Source organism: Silene latifolia, chromosome 11, assembly GCF_048544455.1.
Source record: "Silene latifolia isolate original U9 population chromosome 11, ASM4854445v1, whole genome shotgun sequence".
Classification (NCBI taxonomy): Eukaryota; Viridiplantae; Streptophyta; class Magnoliopsida; order Caryophyllales; family Caryophyllaceae; genus Silene; species Silene latifolia.
The window spans coordinates 207929952-207956601 of NC_133536.1; positions in this window are offsets into that span (position 1 = coordinate 207929952).

Here is a 26650-nt window from a genome sequence, read left to right on the forward strand (position 1 = left end):
TGGTAAAGTCTTGGTTAAAAAAAAAGGAATTAACCGGATACAGTTTCCAGATGGATCTCTCTCATAGTTTCCACCAAAGAAACGAAAATTGCTAAAAAATTCAAGGGTGGGAATGAGATAAGTGTACTCACGCATAATTGCCAACCCCGACATATTAGTGTCATTCAAAAGGTCAACAACCGACTGATAATTCCCCAAAGTGGTGAGACTATTTTGGTCTAAGAAGTGTGTTGGAGTGATATTGTAGCAGGCCAGTCGAATGAAACGGTCTCTCTGAGCTTTAGAAGTAAATATTACCTCCGGATAGTCAAGTAAACTTTCAATAGGCTCGTAAATTACCAAACCAGTGTTTGGTAATGGCGGAATCTTACCGCTACCGCTTCCTGTCGTCTGACCCGTCGCCGTCGACTGAATCGGCGCCTGACGGTGTGAGCTTTGTTCCGTAGTTCTCCGTCTTTTGCCATCTTCCGTCTTGTATCTATCACACAAGCAAACAATAGATTTGTACTTAGATTGCAAAAATCCCCAAATCTATTCAAAACCCTAACCCTAAATAAAATCAGACAAATTAAAACATCAAGGGAAGGGAAAGACCATCAAAATATAAATTAGCAAAAATTATCAGAAAAACCCCAAATTAATTAGAACCCTAATTTCGTGAATCTGTAAATCAAAATAAGGATGAATCAATTGAAACAAATGAGTTACTAAAGAGTAAATAAGGGATTAATACTTGTGTGAATTAAGATGAAGAAATTAAGGATGAAATTGCAAGTTCTATTGATGAAGAAAATTGAAAAAGAATGGAGGGAAAAGTAGGGTTTTCATATTCTTGTATGTATCGTTCCTTTTTTTCATTTGTTTTGAATTGAGTTCAAGAATACAGGATTAAGAACACCCCCCCCCCCCTCTTATTGATGCATGTGGTCTTAATTTGGCCGATCGACTGACAACCTGTCGATCAACTAATTCCAAACACCGCCCTTTTCAATTTGGTCGATCGACTAAAGTTCCTGTCGATCGACTTTTTCCAATTCTTCATAATTATGTTTTGGTCGATCGACTAAAGCAACAGTCAATCGACCTCTTTTCCTCGTGTATTATGCGTAAATCCATCCTCTATGTGCGTAAACTTTGCCAACAACAATCGCTTTTCCAATGCATCTGAAAATTGCACGAAAAACTCCCAACAAATAACAAAACACACAACTGAAGAGTTTCAAAAGCAAATGGAAATAAATCCTAATTAAAAAGAAATTAAATCAAGTAAATAACTAACTAATGAATCTTATTTCTAAATTACATAACGTATACAATCTTGGTTGCCTCCCAGTCAACGCTGGTTTTTAAGGTCCCACCCGACCTTATTACCTCAATCTTCGGGCTCAGAAATGGGGTCGAAGTATAACACCTCGACCACCACAACATAGTCATTAGTACCATAGTAGTGCTTTACTTGATGACCATTTACCTTAAACCTTTCTCCCGGAGTTCTCTAGCTCGAATGACCCAAACTTGGAATTGGAAGTTACCGTGTAAAGACCACTCCACCTGGACTTCAGCTTACCAGGAAATAGACGGAGTCGGGCATTGAACATTGTTCTTCATCTTTTTCAATTATTCAATCCAATCATCTTTCTTTCCTTCTTATTGTTGGTATATTTCATTTGCTACCTTTTACTTCCCTTGTTTTAATTTTTAATTTCATTTTCCTTGGTTTATGTTTCTCTTATTTTTGAATATTTATTTTGCTTGAAGTTAAAGTTACCATCTTTTTGCCTAATTTCATTTTGATTAAGGTTTAATTAGTTTATTATCATCTTAATTGTTGCCAGTTGCATGTTTAATAGTAGAAATCAATTAATCACCATGTTTATTGTCAAAGTTGCCCCCTTTATTAGTTGTCTTGCTAAAACAACCATGATTAGTGAGTAGTATCCTTGATAGGGCGTGGTTGGGTCCAACATGAGTAGTTAACATGCTTGATTCTATCTAATTTGTTGTCAAAGGGGAAATTAGTGGGGTTTATCAAAGGAGTTGACTTGTTTGTGTTGTAAATTGAGATTTTGGTTGGTTTGGTACCCTTGTCCACCAATGGGAATTGGTTAGGTGCTTAGTTGACTACCATTTTACATCTCTTGCCAATCAAGGTTGAACCCGGGAGGGAGAACCATGAGAGGGTGCCTTTGGGGAACCGGGTTGACTTTAAACTTTGGGGAAAAGGGTTAGAAAACCGGGATTTTAGCGCGTTCTTAGTGCCTTCTAGCCCTGGGTCGGGGATTTTGAGAATGGCGCGCGTTTTCGGGTCCTAGAACCTTGCTTAGGAGAGGTCCGAGTCACGAACCCGTGAGGGAGGTGAGTCGGGAATCCTAGTGTCTTAGTATGAGTCCGGGAGAAAGTTACTATAGCAAATTAGAGGCGTTTTCCCCCACCTGGCTACCCCTAGACAATAAATTTACGGGATCAATGTGTTACTTACGAATTGTTAATGACCTAACCACGCCTTAGGCCTTTCCTTATTGATTAAAACTCGTATTCTATCACTTGTTTCTTGATCTTAGCATTGTTTAGTTTATTTATTGCTTGTTACTTAGCCTAGTTGTTAGATATCACCCCAAACTTGCTCTCATTTGACTTAGCTAAACCGTTGAATTATAACAATTAGTACTCTACTTGCTCCCCACGGATTTAACACACCGTGCGCTTGCGGTTATTTAAAACTCCATCAGGAGGTCGTACCTGTAACACCCCCAATTCATCCGTCATTTTTTTATTCTTCTTTAATTTCATGTTTGATGATTAACAATTAACGGACAAATCAGGAGTGTTACGAGCACGAGATGAATCGTGCTAGTGATTACAGCTCAAAATTTGTACACTAAAGGCAAAGTTATAACTAAAATTAACCAAAATAATTTAAGACGATAATTACATATTTTCGCACTTAGAAACTAAAAATTACATTATTTAAGCAACAAAAGTCCATTTAAAAACTCGCGGAAGCGTAAAATATAACAAAAGTTTAGTGACATGACCAATTTTAGCATGATAATTGTCGTAGAAACGTCGCTCTCCATTCCCGTCCAGCCAAGCAATTATCCAAGCAAAAAGCAAAAGACCTGTACACCAAAATTTAACACTGCTCCCCAGTATGGCGGGAAAATACCATATGGTTCATAACAGACCCACCAAATTTATAAATAGTTGGGTGGACACACAAAAACCGGAAAATATCAACCAACCGTGGTTGAGTAAGGAAAACCAAGTCTCGTTACAAATATTTAGTAGTATATATATAGCAAACTAGTATACATGTAACTAAAATGTTTAATACCAACAACTTAAAATTATAAACCACTTTACCATTTCTAAATCACTTTTAAAAATAAATATTCCACCAATCCTTTATCATGAAATCCGGGTTGAGGAAAATAGAAGGTTTAGTCAACCAAGTTTCGAACCAAGGATGACCTCCCCAACTATGTAATTACCTGGCCAAAAGTCCCGAGCGTGCACGCCCCTCAAAGAGCTTACCTCAAAGAGGAGGATCAGAAGGCGGGGTCTCGATCAACTAACCCCCACTGGACACCTGTATAGGAGTTCCTGTCCATGGAAACATCCTACCCCTCTACCTCATGAAATCCATCAAAAGAATAAAATTCGATTTCCAAACTTAAACCATTTCACATATCCATTAAATCCAAAGTTATCCAAAAATATAAATAAACAAAAGTTTTTCAAAACCTTTCTCACAAACATTTTTACCACACACTTTAAATTATCAAAAGATAACTCCATTAGTAAAAGGTCCGCTTCACAAACCACTTTAAAATATCAAAAACAACTTTATTTGTAAATGACCTGCTTCAAACCATTTAAACATCCTTCTTTGTCAAATATTATACCAATACATATATATGAAAAAATAATTTCTTAAGCCTTTTTCTATAGTTTTATAAAATGACGAGCATTTTTCCTTATCTTGTCGGAAATGAGCACTCCACAAAAGTGACCTATAGAACTCCTAGAACTCCTCGGCTACAAACTCAGACTCTACACACCATTCATATACATTACATATCAATACACATAAGCTAAACAATCCAACCTATATAACAAACTCATGACTTCTAAACCATTTATGAATCCTGTTCCGGGTGTAATTCCGAAGCAGTTATTTGTTACCACTCGTGGCTTGTAGAATGACGTCTTTGATTGAATCCTCCTTTTGGCCTCTCCTGAAACGATGAACAAACTGAGGGCTCGGCTTTGGCCGAGCGTACTCACTCCGACGCTCAAGTCAGTGAACTTAAAGAGATAAGTTGCATGTTACTTGGCGAAGTATATATTGTAGAGAGATAAGGAAGATATTACCAGATTATGAGGTATTTAGGTTATATTTCGGATCCTTTCCTCAATGAGGGTTGAGGAGTATTTATAGACTTTCACCTTTTGTCACGTAGTGGCCAAGTGGCTAGCAGGTGGAAAGACCGTTCTACCCTCGGCCGATGGACCCATGGCAGGCCGGCCGAGGGGTCTTGGATATGAGTACGCGGATATGTGCCCCGGCTGGCTAGTTGCCTGGCCGAGACCCAAGTGACAGGCCGACAGGTTGCGTCGGCTAGGCTGTCCAAGGTGTTGACTTGCTTTGGATATCTTTGACCTTGCTCAATATGTTGACTCGGTCAGCGGGTGCAGAATATGCCCCATCAAATCCAACCTTCCTTTTTACAAGAAGGTTTGCATACAATCTTTAAGAAATAAATTAATCAAAATATTTAGCTTTAACATGTTTATTTTATAGTCATATCAAGCTTACCCACTTCAAATTTTCATACAAAATAACAAGGTGCAAATAGGTAAATCAAAGACTAATGCTAAGATTGCTAACTACTTTCAGCACAATTTATAGTTAAGAGTTATAGACGAAAGACATAGAGTTTGGGGAAGGATTTGTATTGATATGTAAAAACTATGTCCTGGTAATTACAACTCTAATGCTTATATAAGACTAATTACAAGACTTAACCCTAAGCCCATATACCTAAAGACCAAAACCCAATATATCCATAATATACAAAATATGAACCGTAACACCCCTCCTCAAGTTGGAGCATGAGGGTCAAGAATGCCCAACTTGGACATTAAATACCGAAACTGACGAACACCCAATGCTTTAGTAAGTACATCAGCTACTTGTTGCTTTGTATGCACGTAAGTCGGACAAATAATTCGATCACGAATGGCATCCCGAACAAAATGACAATCAACCTCTATATGTTTAGTACGCTCATGAAAAACGGGATTCTTAGCAAGATCCAAGGCAGACTGACTATCCGTGAAAAGCTCGGCAGGACGAGAAACAGAAACACCAAGAGACGTAAACAACCCTCTCAACCATTTAACCTCACAAGTTGCAGCCGCCATGGCCCTATTGTAGACACCTCGTTTCTGCACCCCTCGCAAACCACCCGGTGATGATTGGGCCGCATGTTTGATTCGCGGAACGATTAGTGACAGTTCGTAAGATTATCGTCAAGTGATTGCTCAAAAATTAATGTCAACCTCTTAGTTGTCATCTACGTGCCGATACGGTCGTTTTGGCAGTAATTAGAGTACATTCGGAGTCCGGGTCAAAAACCGTCTCCATTTTCTGATAACTGTTAAATCCCGAGTCAGAATGTTCTGGAATGTTCCGGATAATTCTATTCCATATTTCTCAAATTTTATCTTTTGGCAAATAATATCCCGTCATATTTACATAATATTCAAAAGATAATCGAATTAAATCCGTCCTACCATAACTAAAACACGGAAATCTTTCTTAAACAGGAGGAAACCTCCTGGGAATAGACGCAGCAGGTGCTGCGCCTCTTCCAAGAGACGCAGTGGCTGCTGCGCCTCTTCCCAGGCCCTTCTTTGCATGATTTACGTATCTTTTTTATATCTTTCCGAGATTCACTTCCAAAGAGTCTCCGAAACCCTATTCCTCCGCGTGATTAGTATAAATAGGAGCTTTCGTTCCTCATATTTCTCACGCGAGTGTCCGCCCTTCTCTTCTCCCTTTGCATTCTAGACTTTGTTCTTACTAATTGGCGCCTACGTGCTTGAACCTTCGACCACGTAAGCTCGGATCCTTCCGGGTACCAGCCTCTCCGTTGCATGACCGACCAATTTGACCACTACACAATAATCAATCTAATTAATCAACTTGTTAAATCGTTTTCCTCTTTCGAGGGCACTCTTTCCTTGCATTCGCGTCGAGCATCACTAATCGATCTTCTTAGTTCTTCTCGTTCCGTCAACATGTAAGTCTGAGGGTGTATTAATCTCTCTTTTATTTATTGTACTTTTTATTTTTCGTATAACAATTGTAAGGTTTATGTCGAAAGTACCTCATTAAAACCGATTTCTAAAACCGTCTTTAAAACCTTTTTGCGGATTTCAGTGAGATGACGTCGCCGAGAAAAGACGCAAAGAATCGCCGCGCCTCTTCGAAGGAGCGCAGCAGACTGCCGCGCCTCTTCGTGAGGCTGCCGCAGTTCCTGCCTCTTTTCTTCTTCCTCCGTCCTCTGTAATTCGTGACAAAATTGTTTATTTTCTTTTGTTCGTCTGTTCATTCATCATATTAGCATATAATTTCATATGTATCATAATTCATCATCATAATCTACATGTTTAATTCATCATTGTTCCGACTTAAATCCTAGATAATCAATATTTATGGGTTTTCGTCTTTAATATTCAAACCCGGATTTTAGAGATTCAATTTGTTCATGTTGAGTTTCTGAGATTCGTCATTGATATATTTGCATCCATGTTCGTCGTCTTTCGTCGTGTTTAGTCTAATTAATTTGTTTAGTTGTTTGTTGATTTCATTCATTAACATCGACCCTTCACATAATTAATCTGTTTATTTCCGTCTCATTCATGTTTTACTGTTTTGTTGACCCATTCATATGTAAATAATTCATTAAATCACTTTCATCCGAGTCTATAATCTAATCAATCCATTAAAATCACCAATTAACATTAACGGTTTGCGCCGGCCACGCCGAACTCACCCTTGGGAATGACGCAGCGATCGCGCGCCTCTTCCAAAGGGCGCAGATGTCTCTGCGCTGTTCGGTGATTTCTGTCCCTGAATTCCTTTCTGCCTTGACGTAGTTTGTTTAGTCTACGTATTAATTAACTAATATCCGTAATATCGCTAATTCCTGTTCGTAATTTTATTTCTTTTATTCTTTTATTCGTTTTCTCAAATCATCCGTTTTAAAGGTATTTTCGACATAAATCGCCTGTTTCAATGTAATTATTGTAATTTCCATTAATGTAATTTTCTATTATTGTATTTCTCCTATTGCTTGTATGCTTTCACATGTAATCGAGCATTAAATCCAACTTCGACATTAATTGTATGCTAAACCACTTGTCAACCGACTTAGTTAATTCTCACATGTTAGGATTAATCTATGGATGTTGCATTGCATGCATATAGCCGACAGTATATCAAGTACGGATAAACTCCCTAATCATTAGTAGAGGCCGCTATCGAGGCGGGCGGGATTAGGTGTTCGATCAAAAGAACTTCCTAATACGTACCCTCACCCCTTACTCCAGATCTCCGTGAGCACCCGTGTTCATTGGCATCCACGAGAGTCATTCTAGACATAGAATGCTAAGGGTAACGATTGCTTAGTGTTCATGTCACTACTTTGTGTCTTGACATGACACGAGGTATTCGAACGGTTCCAATTTCCCATAAAAATTGGTGGCGACTCCTTACAAAATGCAAACGCTTGTCCCTCGTTTCTCAACCAAGCGCCCCCGTGGGCGGCCCGCTGTCCACAGTTTGGCGACTCCGCTGGGGATATACACTTACGTGTAGCTAGGGTGAAACTTGAACAAGGTTAGGGAATAAGTTTGTACAAGACAATTGTCGGTTTTCATAACTCGGTCTTCCTAGACCGTTTTAATCGGCCTTCCTAGGCCCAACCCAACCCATTTGACCAATCGTCCCGTCTAAACGGTCCTAATTCTTATTTGGGCCTAAGGATGGATAGCGATTGACGTCATCCATACCATGATGCTTACTCTTGTTTGTATCAAGGGCCTTCACTACTTGAGGAAATGGACTAGGAATCGGCCTTACTCTTGTTTGGCACGAGCCTCTCCACAGACTTCGGGTTTGATGGTTCGGTATGGCAACCCACCCTTTAAACCAAAACCTTTCTAAATGCACTCAGCATCCCGTTATAATGCTTGTATAAATATGCAAAACCTTATGTGATCACCATTTCAAAACAAACCATGACGAATTTTCAAAAAAATCAAAACCCGTTTTTAATCAAGAATTTCGAAAATAGGGCCTTTAATCAGTACAAAGTCCGGTCAAAACTCTGTCCGTTTGTCAAGTCAAAATTCGGGCCACAAGCCCATTTCAAACCTCACTTCGAGTCCACTCCTACAACTACACTACAGTTGGCTAGGACACACATTTTCAAAGACCTTGTCTTTCTTCAAAATTCACTCAACACAAGTGGCACACACCCACTTCACGAGTCAAAAACTTTTTCTCTTTTAGCAAATGTGATAGAATGGTCGATCGTGTTTTGATTCGTCGCCGGTCTCTTATCCAGTTTCCAAGATGCCTGGGTCAAGTGATGATACGAACCTCCAGCAGATTCAAGAGAGTAATGATCGAATCCTGGCCGCGATAACCCAAATGCAACTCACTCAAGAACAAACCTATGACCGCCTTGAGCTTATCGAAGGCCGCATCTTTGATGTAGAGGGAAAACTACCTCCCATTAAGAGTGAAGTACTAGGTTTTTCCGATGACGAGTCCAAAGATGAGAATCCTCTCATGGGGACAACTGCAGCTGAGAAAAGACTCCGATACCTAGAGGAGCAATTGATGTACCTTAAGGGGGATGACATTTACAGGGAGAACAATCGTAAGTATGAAGCCGTCAATTCCAAATTGCCCACTAACTTTAGCATGACGGATATCCCTAAGTTTAAAGGACATGAGAACCCTTTGAACCACATCCGCGCCTTCAAGGACTACATGTCTATCAAAGGCATCAAACCCGAGATGTTCTTAAGGATCTTTCCTTCATCTCTTGACACCATCCCAAAGCAATGGTTCTACACTTTAGATCACAAAAAGGTCGCTACTTGGGAGGACGCCGCCATTGAGTTCTCGAAACAATACGCGGATAATGCCGAGATCCAAGTCAACATGCGCACTCTAGAGGTTCTTACCCAAAATGACAAAGAAGGATTCACCGACTTCCTAAGTAGGTGGAGGAAGACTAGTACTCAACTAGTGGAACGTCCAGATGAGGCCACTCTTGTGGAGAAGTTCGTGGACAATCTCAAGCCCATATATGCCAACCATTTGAGATATCAAAACATCAAGACTTTCAAAGATTTAACCGTGTTGGGGACACGAATTGAAGATGACATCCGCAAAGGGCTCTTGTCCAAAACGGTAGGTCGAGGATATCAAGGGTCCACAAGTCGTTCATACGGCTCTACTAGCAAGACCGACGAAGTTAACCTTCTCGAGCCATCCAAGAAAACTAGCCCACCAAGGAAGTTCACAAACCTTGGGGACACATACTCCAACGCTCTGAAAAGGCTAATGAAGCAAGGCAAACTCCAACCTATTGGACCTACTCCCGAACCCGAAAGGAAGTCCAAATTCTGGGATGAAAATTCTTCTTGTGAATACCATAGGGGCAAGGGGCACGACACGAAAAATGCTACAAGTTGAAACATGTGCTTCAGGATATGATTGAAGATGGCCGGCTTCCAATTCCACCAGGAGGTAAGCCCAACAACACTCAGAATCCTCTTGGAGTTCTAGTGATTACAAGTGACGAATCTACCTTAGATTGCTCACATCTCATTTCTCCCACCGAAAATGAAATTCATGCAATTGAGAAAGAACGACTCTACTCTACCATCTCCCCTACCATTTCCGACTTCATCGCATGGGCAAGGAGTGTAGATAGACAAGTGTGGGAATTAGAAAACATGGTAATGATCTTACGCGATCCCAAGGCAACGCCTAAAGAACGCATACCATTGACCTTTTCTCAAAATGCCACTATGCAAGAAGTAGTCACCGTGGTCGATAGACTAGTTGATCAAATCATACGACTAGAAAGTGACATCATGAGGATGAAAGAACTAGCTGCAATTAATGGGGTTTGGGCCGATGACGATGAAGACGAGTATCTCATCGAAAACTCCTTGGTAAAAGAGATAGTCCAAAATGGCGAAGACCAAGATGTGGATCACCTAACTCGCTCGGGCCGTCCATACCAAAGTACTACTCAAAACAGTCCAACCAATGTCATCACACCAAATGACAACGAAGACGATCCCACTGACCATTTGCTCAAGCAATTACAAAGAACCAAGGCTGATCTTTCAGTCTGGCAACTAGTGGCAAGCTCATTTCCACACCGCCAAGCTTTACTGCAAGCTTTGGCCAAATTGAATGTGGCACATAACTCTACTCCCGAAGATGTAGTCAACTTGGTCTTCCAAGAATCACCGAAGTTAAGTAATCCTATTACTTTCTCAGACGAAGACTTGCCACCTTTTGGCGCTAGTCACAACCTCGCTCTATACATCACTGTCATCTGTCTAAAGAAAAATGTGCCAATGACCTTGGTAGATGATGGCTCCGCGGTCAACGTCATACCCCTCAAAACGGCATATAAACTGGGCATGAAAAAGTCGGATTGGACCCCTACAAGTCAAGGTGTACGCGCATATGACGGTACGCGACGAAAAGTGGTTGGACTTGCTAGCCTAACCATAGCCACGGGACCAATCGAGCGAAAGGTCAACTTCCAAATAGTGGACATCGAAGCTTCATTCAACATACTTCTGGGAAGGCCTTGGATTCATGCTTCCAAAGCTGTAACATCCACCCTTCACCAAAAGATCAAGATCCCATTCAATGGCAAAGTTGTGACAATCACTTCGTCGCCTATCAAGGCAATAATCGAGAAACAATCAAGCAATCAAGTCCTGGCGGATCCCATATACGAACTTGGGGGCTTCCAAAGTGTAAGTGTCATAGAAAGCGAGTTGGCACCCTTGTACTACAATCCCTACTCTAATTTAGTGGTCAATCACATACTCAAAAATCAGGGATACTTCCCTGGAATGCCTTTGAACCCAATTCGGAAGAACACCTTCGCGCCATACAAGAAAGGCAACTCATCAAGAATACCACTTGGACTAGGGTACAAACCCACAGCTGAAGAAGTTCTCGAAATGCTTGCTCAAGTCCAAAATCGCAAGTATGTAGGAGTCCAAATGAAGCCATATCTCCCCACCTTGAATGGGTACTTCGTTCAAGAAGGAAGTTCGGAACTCTATCATGGATTTCCCGAACCTTGGCATTACCTCGAGAGGAAGTTAGCCGGAATCGAGATCTTTCACGATTGCTACTTTATCCCTCCAGAAACGGTTCCTACCGTCAAAACCCGTCAAGCACCTTGCTTAGACGAACAAGCTGTTAGCCTCCTATTTGGAGAGGACCGATTTGTTAGGGCCGCGCAGGATGAGATCATTACTACAATACTTCAAGACGATCGCTTCAACCCCACCGCATTAATCACAGAAATCAATGCAAAGCAGCAGAAAGGATGGAGAAAATCAATCAAATGGACCGACAATCAAGGAAGACTCTTCAAGCTCACCACTGGAGAAGGAGAGATGTTCAAAGAAGAGCCGGAAGACGACGAGTTCGAGTCAGAGTCGGAGTCGGAGTCAGAGTCAGAGTCTAGAGAAGTCATTAGAGAGTCTACTCCTGTCGTCATCCCCACTCCTTTCGTTTCTCCTAGCTTACTTTCAAGTAGTCACAGTAGTTCGGGAAATGCCCCAACTACTGTTCCTTTGCCGCCACTGACCATGGATCAGTTGGCTTCTTTGTTTCAACTTTACTCAAATCTTAATATGAATAAATCAGTTCGCTTACTCTTTGCGTTATCTTGAGTGCAATTCATTTATGATGATGCGAGGATGACCAAAACCCAGACTTGACCGAAATACCTCCCTACGTAGCCAAAGAAATACTACAGGAAAGGGAAGGGGGACCAGTAATTGAGGACACCGAACCCATCAATGTAGGAACTGAACTAGAACCCCAAGAACTTAGGATAGGGACTACCTTGAGCTCTACCGAACGGGCCGAATTCATAGACCTCCTAAATGAATTCAAAGACGTTTTCGCTTGGTCCTACAAAGACATGCCAGGGATCGACGGGGATATTGCCGAACATAGGATTCCGATTAAGCCAGGTTTCAAGCCTCAAAATGAAGCTCGACGGATGAGAAGAATGGGCCCCGAAGATCAAGGAAGAAGTTGATAAGCAATTCAAAGCCGGGTTCATCAAAGTTTCCGAGTATTCTGACTGGGTGGCTAACATAGTACCCGTACCCAAAAAGGATGGGAGAATTCGAGTTTGTGTTGACTTTAGAGATTTGAACAAAGCAAGTCCGAAAGATGACTTTCCTCTACCTCACATCGACATATTGGTGGACAATACTGCAGACCACGCATTACTATCCTTCATGGATGGATATGCGGGTTATAACCAAATCAAAATGGCCATGGAAGACATGCACAAGACCGCGTTCGTCACCCAATGGGGAACCTATTGTTATACAGTAATGCCGTTCGGATTGATCAACGCTGGAGCTACATACCAACGCACCGCAACTACACTCTTACATGACATGATGCACAAAGAAGTTGAGGTATACGTAGATGACATGATCGTCAAATCCAAAGAGAGAGAGGGACATATTGCGAACCTTCGCAAGTTCTTCGCAAGGCTACGGAAGTACAACATGAGACTCAATCCTCAGAAGTGCACATTTGGGGTAACGTCTGGCAAACTCCTAGGATACGTCGTTAGCCAACGAGGTATAGAAATAGATCCCTCGAAAATCAAAGCTCTGATTGAAATGCCACAACCTCAAACAGAGAAAGAAGTCAGAGGATTCCTGGGAAAAGTTAAATACATAAGTCGATTCATATCGAAACTTACGATGATTTGCGAGCCTATCTTCAAGAAACTTAAGAAGACAGACCACACCATGTGGGATGATGATTGTCAAAAGGCGTTCGACCGAATCAAGGAGATATTAGCTAAACCACCAGTGCTCATGCCACCACAACAAGATCAACCTCTTGGTTTGTATCTCACAGTAACTGAAACTGCCATGGGTGCTATGCTAGCTCAAACCGTAGGAAGTGAAGAAAGAGCTATTTACTACCTAAGTAAGAAGTTCTTGGAATACGAGTGCAAATATTCACAACTCGAAAAGACATGCCTCGCTCTTGTGTGGGCAACAAAGAAGCTACGCCACTACATGCTTAGCTACTCCGTCAAAATATTCTCCAAGATGGATCCAGTCAAATACCTCTTCGAGAAACCTGTCCTCAATGGACGCCTAGCAAGATGGACCATGATGCTCTCAGAATTTGACCTCAAATACGTGCCACTAAAAGTAATAAAGGGTCGCGCCGTCGCCGAATTCTTCGCAGAAAATCCCATCAACGACGCACAAGCCATCGATACTTGGTCATTTCCCGACGAGGATATACTTCAAACAGATGTAGACTCCTGGGACCTATACTTTGATGGAGCATCAAACCTAAGAGGATTTGGGATAGGAGTGTTGCTCATTTCTCCTGAAGGTGAGCATACACCGATCGCTGTCAAACTCGACTTCGAGGTGACAAACAACGCCGCAGAGTATGAGGCTTGTTTAATTGGACTACAAGCGGCAGTAAGCTTAGGCATCAAAAACCTCCGAGTGCATGGAGATTCGTCACTAATCATCAACCAAGTTACGGGATCCTGGAAAATCCGAAGCGAAAGCCTAGCACCCTATCAAGCTAGGATTGACCAAGTCGCTCAATTCTTTGATCACGTAACCTACTTGCACCTACCTCGAGAGGAAAATCAATTTGCAGACGCTCTTGCGAAACTTGCATCTTTGATAAGTATACCAGATTACATGATGGAAATGCCTTTGTGTATCGAACGACGGTCAGAGCCGGCTTATGTCCATCAAATTACCGATGAAGAAGAAATCGCACAGGAACCCTGGTTCCAAGCAATCCTGAACTTCAAGCTCAATGGTACTTATCCACCGGATATGGATAAGAGGGGACAACGAGCTATACGCCTACTAGCTTCACAATACGTCCTCATGCAAGGAGAATTATACAAAAGAACACCTCTTGGTGTAGTCCTGCGTTGCCTTGATCATTCACAGGCACGAAAGGTGATGGAAGAAATCCACGATGGAGAGTGCGGTCCTCATATGAGTGGACCTATGATGGCAAAGAAAATCACACGTCTAGGGTACTATTGGACCACAATGGAATCCGATTGCATCAAATATGTGAGGCACTGCCACAATTGTCAAATCTTCGGGAATGTACAGCATGTCCCTCCTTCGTTGCTCTATACGATGACATCTCCTTGGCCATTCTCCGCGTGGGGAATTGATATAATTGGGAAAATAACCCCAGCAGGAACAGGAGGTCACTGTTTCATCCTAGTAGCAATCGACTACTTCACCAAATGGGTAGAAGCGGCTTCCTACACCGCTCTTACGGCCAAAAATGTAGCCAAATTCATACAAAATAACATCATCTGCCGATATGGTTGCCCACATGAGATCATCAGCGATAATGGGTCCCACTTCCAAGCCGAAACCGAACAATTGCTAGCCAAGTACAAGATCAAGCACCATCACTCATCGCCCTATAGACCACAGACTAACGGCGCGGTAGAAGCGGCTAACAAGAATGTCGTCACAATCCTCAAGAAAATGACTGACAATTACAGAGATTGGCCAAGCAAAATACCCTTCGCTTTGTGGGGGTATCGAACATCCGTCGGGACGCCCACTCAGGGCTACTCCTTTCTATTTGACTTACGGCATGGAAGCCGTACAACCAGTCGAGCTAGAAATACCATCCTTGCGTATTCTACTCGAAAGTCAAATCCCCGAAGCCGATTGGAAGAGGGATAGGTATGAAGAACTCATCCTCCTGGATGAACGTAGGCTTCGTGCCTTACATAATGTCCAAACATATCAAGCACGTATCAAACGAGCTTTCAACAAAAGGGTTAGGCCAAGAAACATCAAAGAAGGAGATTTAGTTCTCAAATCGGTCAGAGCTCTTTTACCTGTCGACCCAAGGGGAAAATTCAAACCTAACTGGGCCGGACCATATCTAGTCAAATCAATACTCCCAGGGGGTGCGGTTAGAATCACAGACCTAGATGGGAATGAGTTTTCAAACCCCACGAATCTCGACCAACTGAAACGGTACTATGCCTAGGATAGAACAGAAACGCGCCTCGCGTAAACCTACGTGTCGCTCTTGCGGCACTAAATAAACGGCCCCTGGCCCATCTGAATGTCACTGTGCTCTTGCATCTTGGCAAACTTGTCATCCTCATATCATCAAACAAACTAAATTCGCACCTCCCGAGTAAGCAAAAGCTCATGCTTATTTTCTATGTTCATTACAAGCTCTTGCTTCAAACAATTATTCTTTTACATTTACTCGAACTACGCGCAAGGGTTTGATTTCGCTTTTTTAAGTGAATACGTAGGCAATCCTTCACGGGATTCAACCCACCATTTTATTTAAAATGTAAATAGAAGGACATTTGCATTGCATTTGAAATTCGACAAGAATAATTAAAAGAAAATAACAACGGTTTCATAACCACTTAACCTTTTTATTTCATTCAAATTCTAATAATAATAATACGGCAAATAATAAAAGTAGACTAGGCTAGGATTCTAAAAATCCCTCCTTTTATTACAACAATAATAAATAATAATAATCAAATAATAAATAAGACTTGGGCTATTCCTCCATCTTTCCCTTGCCCTTGTCGTTCTTGTCATATTTCTGGTCACGACCTCGAGCCGGGCGCTCTTGCACCACTTCAGACCTAATCACCAACGGTCTTTCTCGAGGCCTGACTCTTCCGTTCTTGCCAACCACCACCTCTGCGACAGGAGTAGTCTTCGATTTCTTCGAAGGATGAATGACTTGAAAGCCGGCTTCTTCTTCTCCTTCAGTCAGATGCTTCTCTTTCTCTTTCTCTCCTTCGCGCACCTTGTAGTCAACGGGCTCACGCTTCCTCAGTCTTTCGCGCTCTTCCGAAGTTGCGGCCTTCCTCCACCTCAGATAAGAATCCGACACCCACAAGGCATTGGAGGAGAAACTCAGGAACCACATGTTTCTTTGGGCCCACTTCATAGCCCACTCTCTTCGGCTCTCGGTAGTCAAGGCCATGGCAGTCTGCGGGACGGTGTCAAGCCTGGGAATCATCTGCTTCAACCCGACTTGCCTCATCAACCTCTCAGGAAAGATGCATACCATAAACTCCAATCCAGGGAGGCGCACGGACCTAGTAGGATCCAAAGAAGACACTCCGGTGGAGGACTTGAGATGCCACCACGGTACAATCCACCGATCAAAGGGCCATCGTCATTCTTGACTTGTTCTTCCAATAGTCACGGACCGGGTGAAGTCCACCATGTACAACCTCGTCCTCATCGAAATCATACGGGCATGATAGGAAAGTGCATGAACGGGGGGCTCGAGCAATCGGGAGCGTTCCATAAGCCAAACCTACCAAAACAGGTATTAGACACCCAAAAAAAAAAAAAAAAAAAAAAAAAAAAAAAGAAAAAAAAAACGAAAAAGAAGAAGAAAAAAAAAAAAAAAAAAAAAAAAAAAAGGTGCCTTTTACCTGTAAGATGACGGGACTCCCCAAGAATGGAAGATCGCAGTTGGATTTCCTATTATCCAAACCCAAGATAATCTCCCCTAAACACAAACAAGCTGGGCTCCTGCGCAGCTCCATTTGCTCAACAAGACCCAATAGGCGGGGATCACCTCTCAAATCTTCATCAACATGTCCCCGAAAGACGTAAACGTGAAGCAAACAGAAGCCAAATGCTCTCCTCCTAGCAACGTAAGAGACAGTAGGGTCGGCCCTGTTGATGAATCGATCCATAAAATCCAGCATCCGCACGCCTTTCGAAGTAACAAGACGATCTACCTCAAGCCTAGTAAGTCCAAGCAAGTCTCTAAACTTGCTCTTATACCCTTGTGAAGTGGAGGGGATGGCAGGCAAATGTTCAGGGTCCCACCCGCCAATAGCAGCAATTTCCTCCGGGAAAGGACAAATATCACCTCCTGGGAACGCGAAAACATGATAATTTGGATCCCAATAATCAAGACAAGCATCCAAGAACGGCTTCACTACCTTAATGAGCTTCAAACTCAACAAAGACCCAAGGTTGTAAGCACCCATGTCATGTTTCTCAATATTCGAAAACTCGTTAGTCCATTCCTTCAAGCGAATTTCTAGGGTATTCATGATGATAATTTTCTCTTGAAAATTTATGGGGAGTTTTATATGTGAATCAACGAAGAAGAGACGGAAGAATTGTATGATTTAAAGCTTCATCGACGCTTCTATTTATACTAATTCTTTGTTTCCAAAAATCGTCGAACCGACCGCTTGGGAACAGGCGCGGCACTGCGCGCCTCTTCAAAGGGACGATTTGACTCTTGCTGCGCCTCTTCCCTAGCATCACTTCTGTGATTTCCGTGTTTGGATCTTTCCTAATTCTATAAACGAATAATTTCCTATTCCTACGGGATTTTATTTTGGTAAATCCGCGAAATTTACCATGCTTCAGGTTTCCTTGATCCAGGAACGCGCATTTCGAGGCGACGTCAACATTTTCGGCCATTTTTATATTTAATTCTCATTTCAATTCTTTTTTTAATTCTTACTTTTTTTATTTTCACTTTTATTTAGTCATTTCATTTCTATTTTCTTCATTTTCTAACTTATATATTTCTTTTTTTTCTTTTTTGCGGGGGTAACCCTCCCTACCGTCCGGTCATTTCCGACAAAATTTTTGCATTTTCGCGTTCTTTTTGAGTCTCATTTTTTTGCACTAATTAAAGGCCTCATGTGTATATAAAAATGTAAATGAATGTGTTTTTCTATGTTAATTTCGGCAGCATGACGGTACAAACCGTTGTCTACCAAACTTGTCCAAAAGCTAACCTGCAGGTACAAACAACGCAACCCAGCAGCAAAAGGCACTCAGGCCGTCGTATATACAACAAAAAGCAAATATACAAGCAAACTGGGGGCTTCGCCCCAAACAAGTCCAGATGTGCAACTGGGGGCTTCGCCCCAAACAAATCCAAGTCTAAATAAACTGGGGGCTTCGCCCCAAACAAAACCCAAAAATGTTCAAAATCAAGACTACAAAAACCGCGCAGGCTACTGCTGAGCACCCTCCAACTCGGCAACCCTCGCCATAAGAGCAGCGATCTCGGCATCCCGAAACTCGAGCTCCCTCGACAAACGAGCCGTCTCCTCCCGGGACTGGGCTAACTCTCGCTCCAGCTCACGATCGGCCTGAGAACAGCAGCAAATTGGCTCATGTCAATCGATTCAAACAAAATAAAAAAGAATAAAAAAAAATCAATCAAAAGAGATCAAATAAGGTTCATACCTGACGACCTCGACCACCGACGAGTGCCTCGATGGCGGTAGCTCGCAACCGGTTGGCCACCCTCCATAGTGCCACAAACCGAGATGGCGCGACCTGCGTTTTCAAAAGAAATTCTCAGCAAATTGAACAAGTTTAATCCAATGTGTTCTTACGCAAAAGGTGAATAAGCCAGAGGCTCACCCTCCGAATCGATGATCTTGCCCGGTCGTCAAGGCCGATCCGTCACGCCACGTCAAAATCACGCAACTCGGAGATCGTCGTCCTCCCGGTCGCGTCGGTGTACTCGAGAGTCTCGGGATACACTGGGGGCTCGATGCCCGCCGCCTCAACCTCCTGCAAAGACAAACGACTCTCATTAATCGGTGATCTTTCATCGAAATTCCCAAGGTCAACCAAAGAGAAATAAAAGGATACTCACCACTACTGGCCAGTACGCCAACCTCCCGTAAAGGAATGCCGAGTAGTCCTCACCAGGCAGAAGGAGGTCGTCACCACTGGCACCGGCCAAGTCCGCCTCCCTCTCAGCCTCGGAAGGCTCCCTGAACATCGTCCTAGGAGGATCAACGGGAACCGTCAACGCGCCCCGAGAGCACTGACGAGCCAAACGCTCGCCTAAGTACCACACCGGACCCATCGACGTCCACAACAACAGCCGACTCGGGCTCCTAGGTCGAAGGACCTCAGCAACAAAAGGAGGTGCCTCGGCATACTCCGCCCAAGGTCTGGGCACCCACTGCAACAAGATAAAGACGGAGATCATTCCTATGATCAGATGAAGGGAAAGAAGTATAAATGCATACAAACGGGATACTCCATGTTTGCTCGGTGAAGGGCGTTCACATCCCGCCGGTAGACATTGTGAGAAGAACGCTTGCTCTTCGTCCGGCACATGACCCAATCCCTCACCACGGGATAGGCCCTCTCCAACGGCTCCGTCCTCTTGGGCGCGAGGCCCGGGAAGTAAGAGTACACCCACGCCTGTAAAACGGAATAGTCAATGACGATCTTTCGATCTTGATGAAAGAAAGGAATTTATTTTGCTATCAAAGGGAAGGTTCATACCTCCAACAATAGCCCAGGTCCGACAGCGCCAGGAGAAGTCCCCTTCTCCATCAACTCCGGACGAACCATGGCCCTCATAAAGCGGATGAGGACCGCAAAACCAGCAGTGACCCAATCCCAACGCCCTAGGGAGCTCAGGTCAGCAAGAAAGGGAAGAAGCTTCGTCGACAGCCTCTCACCCTTGTCTCCGAGGTAAATCGAAGACAAGAACCACCAAAGCCACAAAGCGAGCCCTCTCGCTCATTTGTACAAGGAGGAGGAGCCGTCTCCCTCCCATCAATCACCACCGATCTGGGGGTCTTCCCGCGAAGTAATCTCGAACATAGGTGTCTGGGTACCAAACCCTAAGCACGCACACAGACCTTCGGCGACGGGTTCCACCGATCAACCTCCTTGCCTCGGCCGAATCCGCTCTCATGCCAGTCTCCGGCCACACCATCTCCTCAGTCCCGCACGGCAGACCAGAAATCATGCCGTAATCCTCCAAGGTGACTCCCACCTCACCAAAAGGCAGGTGAAACGTGGAAGTCGTATCCCAAAATCGATCCAAGAAAGCGCGGACCAGGCTAAGGTTGGCCCGCAACTTCCTCTTCACGATATCCCTCCAGACCTGAACCAGAGGACCGAACGCTCCACGCTCGATCATGGCCCTCTCCTCCTCCGACAGCCGCTCGTAGTGCTCCATCGCCGTCGTGTACCCCGAGAACGACCGGATATTCCCGGCCTCCTATTATGATTCGAAATAAAGCTATCTTTAATTTTGAAATAAATTTGAAGGAAATTTGAACAAAAAAACAGAAAGAGGATAAGTAATGAGTTAGGGAATTCCTATTTACCAAGCTCTTCACCGTCCTGTAGGACAAGTGACCCTCTGCAGCCCACACAAGGTGCCTACTCTCTCCCTGGTCTCGCCCACGTGGGAGCTCCTCTCAGCTGACGACCCCCTCGTCCAAGGTGGGCCCGTCGCGGAATCTCCTCCTCATCAGCAACCTCCTCCTCAGGAACCTCGTCTGCAGCAGCCATCACCGCGTCGGTGAAAGCCTGCTCCAAAGCCTCCTCAACCGCACTGGCGTCAACCTCCATGGGAGTCCTCCCGGAAGTGGAAGCATCATCACCTGCAGCATTAAAGTGAATTCAGGCCGCGTCACGTGACGGCGAGCCTTTGATTAAGAAGTTTTCGAGCCTCCAAGGCCCGGGAATTCCCCATTTCTGGCCATCCTTGGCCATGTTCTCACCAACTCAATCACTCATGTGACAAATTGGGTCAAGTCAAGTCAAAGTCAAAGCCTAGTTCCGGGTTCGAGTCGAAAATTCGGCAGCATTTCGCTATAATGGCGGTTATGCCCTAAAAGGTGCCCTGCAAAAGTTGTCACCAACCAAAATTCCGAGATGACAGGAAGTTTACCCATCACCCAAGGGTCCCAAATATCAAATTTCATCACCAATGGGCAATCCTAAGGTCGTTTTCGAAGCCATTTTCGATCTAGCTGTGAAACCGTCTCAAAATTCGCTCAAGGGCTCAAAACTCGATGAAAATTCAAAGTGAATACATGGTTATGTTCCTAACATTGCCTACTATCCATTTCTAGCATCAATTTGGCAAGACAAATCCATTTGGGGGAAAAGCCCCAAATTTTCGAGTAAATGGGTCGAAAACCCTAATGTTTGCAGCTCAAAATTCGACAAATACGGATGATTAATGCAAGATTAAAACACATACCTCGATTAGTCATATTTCAAGCAAGCTTTTGAATCCAACCTTGACGGAAATGGTGAAGATTTGAGAGAGAAATTGAAGAAAATAAGTTTCGAAATAATGAACATAAACCTTTCTGATTTCGCGTTTTTACGCAGAAATTGCCAAATTGGGGAAAGGACGCAGCAGGCGCTGCGCCTCTTCCAAGAGACGCAGCTCTTGCTGCGCCTCTTCCTTTTGTTCCCTCCTTACGAATTTTCGAAAATTCGTTATGAGTTCGTTATTTGTGGGCCCATCTTTGGTGCGCCTCTTCTTCGATGCTATTTTGACATTTTGGTCCATTTCGACGATTTTCTTTCGTTCCGGCCCATGTTTATTCCAGCGCGACAGTATTTTGCAGTATTGTCCAAACCCATTTTACCTCGCGCAGCAGTATTTTGCAGTATTGCTCAATTTATTTCGCGCAGTAGTATTTTGCAGTACTGCTCACTCGAAGTTTCTCCCCTGACGATCAAGATGTTCCTAATCGTCATTTCTCTCCAGCGCAGCGATATTTTGCGGTATTGCTCACCCAACGAGAGTTTGCTTGAGGACAGAGACAGGCAGATTCCCTAAAATTATCATTTTATTCCCCAACAAGAGTTTGCTTGAGGACAGAAACAGGCAGATTCCCCCAGGCGATCCTTCCTCCCTTCAGATAATCCCTTATTTCTTCAGACACTTCAGAATAATCCTTTCAGAGATCCTTCAGATTCCCCCTAGTTAAGTCCCCTTTCCTTCCCTTTAGAGAGAAGTATCCTTCAGCCTTCCCTTTAGAGAGGATTATCCTTCAGCCTTCCTTCAGTGAGAGGTAGCCTTCAGAGTTAGCCTTCAGAAGTATTAAGAAGCTTCTTCGTAATCCCTGTGACCCCCCGATGCCTTGGACACCAAGTTATCTTGGACCAAAGAGTTTTTTTTTTTTTTGCCGAAGCGTCTTGATCCCGCTTCACCCAGGGGGTATCTCAGGTATGATCTCTTCTTATGGCTGGCGAGCTTCCTTACGTAGTCTAATGGACTTTAAACGACCCTCCCCGATAGTCGACAGACTCTAAAATGTTCCCGACGATAGGTCCTTGGTTCAGACCCCTTGAGCCGCCTCGCGTCGCCATAGTCGTCAGGTTGTAATCTTCGATTGACCTGATGGCTATACTTTGACTTTCGCCTTGTCCAAGCCTCGGTCAAAGTGGGGCTCAGAGACACCTCGTTTTCGCACCCCTCGCAAACCACCCGGTGATGATTGGGCCGCATGTTTGATTCGCGGAACGATTAGTGACGGTTCGTAAGATTATCGTCAAGTGATTGCTCAAAAATTAATGTCAACCTCTTAGTTGTCATCTACGTGCCGATACGGTCGTTTTGGCAATAATTAGAGTACATTCGAGTCCGGTCAAAACCGTCTCCATTTTTCGATAATTTGTTAAATCCCGAGTCGAATGTTCTGGAATGTTAGGATAATTCTATTCCATATTTCTCAAATTTTATCTTTTGGCAAATAATATCCCGTCATATTTACATAATATTCAAAAGATAATCGAATTAAATCCGTCCTACCATAACTAAAACACGGAAATCTTTCTTAAACGGAGGAAACCTCACGGGAATAGACGCAAGCAGTCTTTGCGCCTCTTCCAAGAGACGATGGCTGCTGCGCCTCTTCCCAGGCCCTTCTTTGCATGATTTACGTATCTTTTTTATATCTTTCCGAGATTCACTTCCAAAGAGTCTCCGAAACCCTATTCCTCCGCGTGATTAGTATAAATAGGAGCTTTCGTTCCTCATATTTCTCACGCGAGTGTCCGCCCTTCTCTTCTCCCTTTGCATTCTAGACTTTGTTCTTACTAATTGGCGCCTACGTGCTTGAACCTTCGACCACGTAAGCTCGGATCCTTCCGGGTACCAGCCTCTCCGTTGCATGACCGACCAATTTGACCACTACACAATAATCAATCTAATTAATCAACTTGTTAAATCGTTTTCCTCTTTCGAGGGCACTCTTTCCTTGCATTCGCGTCGAGCATCACTAATCGATCTTCTTAGTTCTTCTCGTTCCGTCAACATGTAAGTCTGAGGGTGTATTAATCTCTCTTTTATTTATTGTACTTTTTATTTTTCGTATAACAATTGTAAGGTTTATGTCGAAAGTACCTCATTAAAACCGATTTCTAAAACCGTCTTTAAAACCTTTTTTGCGGATTTCCAGTAGACAGACGTCGAGAAAAGACGCAGCAACTGCTGCGCCTCTTCGAAGGAGCGCAGCACCTGCCGCGCCTCTTCGTGAGGCTGCCGCAGTTCCTGCCTCTTTTCTTCTTCCTCCGTCCTCTGTAATTCGTGACAAAATTGTTTATTTTCTTTTGTTCGTCTGTTCATTCATCATATTAGCATATAATTTCATATGTATCATAATTCATCATCATAATCTACATGTTTAATTCATCATTGTTCCGACTTAAATCCTAGATAATCAATATTTATGGGTTTTCGTCTTTAATATTCAAACCCGGATTTTAGAGATTCAATTTGTTCATGTTGAGTTTCTGAGATTCGTCATTGATATATTTGCATCCATGTTCGTCGTCTTTCGTCGTGTTTAGTCTAATTAATTTGTTTAGTTGTTTGTTGATTTCATTCATTAACATCGACCCTTCACATAATTAATCTGTTTATTTCCGTCTCATTCATGTTTTACTGTTTTGTTGACCCATTCATATGTAAATAATTCATTAAATCACTTTCATCCGAGTCTATAATCTAATCAATCCATTAAAATCACCAATTAACATTAACGGTTTGCAGTTCCGGCTTCACAGCCAGAACTCACCCTTGGAACAGACGCAGCGACTGCTGCGCCTCTTCCAAAGGGCGATGTGTCTCTGCTTTGTTCAGGGTGATTTGGCCCCTCGAATTCCTTTCTGCCTTGACGTAGTTTGTTTAGTCTACGTATTAATTAACTAATATCCGTAATATCGCTAATTCCTGTTCGTAATTTTATTTCTTTTATTCTTTTATTCGTTTTCTCAAATCATCCGTTTTAAAGGTATTTTCGACATAAATCGCCTGTTTCAATGTAATTATTGTAATTTCCATTAATGTAATTTTCTATTATTGTATTTCTCCTATTGCTTGTATGCTTTCACATGTAATCGAGCATTAAATCCAACTTCGACATTAATTGTATGCTAAACCACTTGTCAACCGACTTAGTTAATTCTCACATGTTAGGATTAATCTATGGATGTTGCATTGCATGCATATAGCCGACAGTATATCAAGTACGGATAAACTCCCTAATCATTAGTAGAGGCCGCTATCGAGGCGGGCGGGATTAGGTGTTCGATCAAAAGAACTTCCTAATACGTACCCTCACCCCTTACTCCAGATCTCCGTGAGCACCCGTGTTCATTGGCATCCACGAGAGTCATTCTAGACATAGAATGCTAAGGGTAACGATTGCTTAGTGTTCATGTCACTACTTTGTGTCTTGACATGACACGAGGTATTCGAACGGTTCCAATTTCCCATAAAAATTGGTGGCGACTCCTTACAAAATGCAAACGCTTGTCCCTCGTTTCTCAACCAAGCGCCCCCGTGGGCGGCCCGCTGTCCACACCTATATTCGGCCTCAGCAGAAGACAATGACACAGTCGGTTGCTTCTTGGTTTTCCAAGAAATCAAACAACCACCCAGAAAAACACAATATGCGGTCAAAGACCGACGAGACAATGGACAACTGCCCCAGTCAGCATCACAATACACAGACAAAGACAAATCAGAAGAAGCACGGAACAGAAGACCCTGACCTGGATAGCCTTTTAGATAACGTACCACTCGCATGGCAGCATGCCAATGAGCTAACCGAGGCTGCTGCATAAACTGAGACAAAATATGAACCGTATACGACAAATCAGGTCGTGTGATAGTAAGGTAAATAAGACGACCAATGAGACGACGATACCGCTCCGGATCAGTAAGCAACGCATCAGAGGCCAACGCTAGACGATGATTTTGTTCAATTGGGATACTCTCAGGTCGGCCACCCAAATTACCCGACTCAGACAAAATATCCAAAGCATATTTTCGTTGACAAATAAATATACCAGTCGTATTCCGAGCAACCTCTATACCCAGGAAGTATTTCAAGTTCCCCAAATCTTTCATGTAAAAACATGAACTCAAATAATTTTTAACATGACCGATCGCAACTTGATCATTACCGCCAAGAACCAAATCATCGACATAAATAAGAACATGAACTTCAACGTTCCCCTTGACATAAGAAAATAAAGAATAATCGGAACGACTCTGAACAAAACCATATGTCGTAAGTGCAGCTGAAAGCTTGGCAAACCAACACCTAGGCGCCTGACGGAGACCGTATAAAGACTTTTTCAAGCGACATACCTTACCCGGAGTCTCAACCGAGTATCCCTGTGGCAACCGCATGTAAACTTCCTCTTCTAAGTCACCATGCAAGAAAGCGTTATGAACATCCATCTGATGCAGTTCCCATTTACGAGCCGCTGCAACAGCTAGAAAAACACGAACCGTAACCATCTTAGCAGTTGGAGCAAATGTTTCAGAAAAATCAATACCCGCTTCCTGCCTATTTCCAAACACAACTAGACGAGCTTTAAAGCGCTCAATCGAACCATCAGCTTTCAATTTTACCTTATATACCCATTTATTTCCAATAACCTTCTTACCTCGTGGAAGATCAACTATCTCCCATGTCCCATTCCGTACTAGAGCATTCAACTCTTCATCCATGGCATTGCGCCATTTTTCTTCTTTAACAGCCTCTCGAAACGATTGAGGCTCGACTTGGGCATCAACTGTACTCATAAAACAACGGTGACTCAAAGAAAATTTATCATAACTAACGTAGTGTGCGAGAGGATATGGCGTACCTGACGACGAACGGAGGGATGAACAAAACGGCGGAGGGCTATACTCTTTTTCTTCCTGCAAAACCCGTGCTGTACCTGTCACATATTCATCCGTGCTATAAGGCGACCACGGAATATGTGCACGTTTACCTCTACCAAATTCTGCCTCAACCGACTCATCTGCCTCGCTCCTAACCGGCTCCCCTTCCTTGGGAGACGACGCACTACCACCTTCACCAATACCACCTTCACTCGCATCAGCTCCACGACCATCAGTCACATCAGCCCCGTCACTCATGTCATTAGTGGGCTGCACGTGTACCTGCACGGGTACACCCTCTTCACGGAC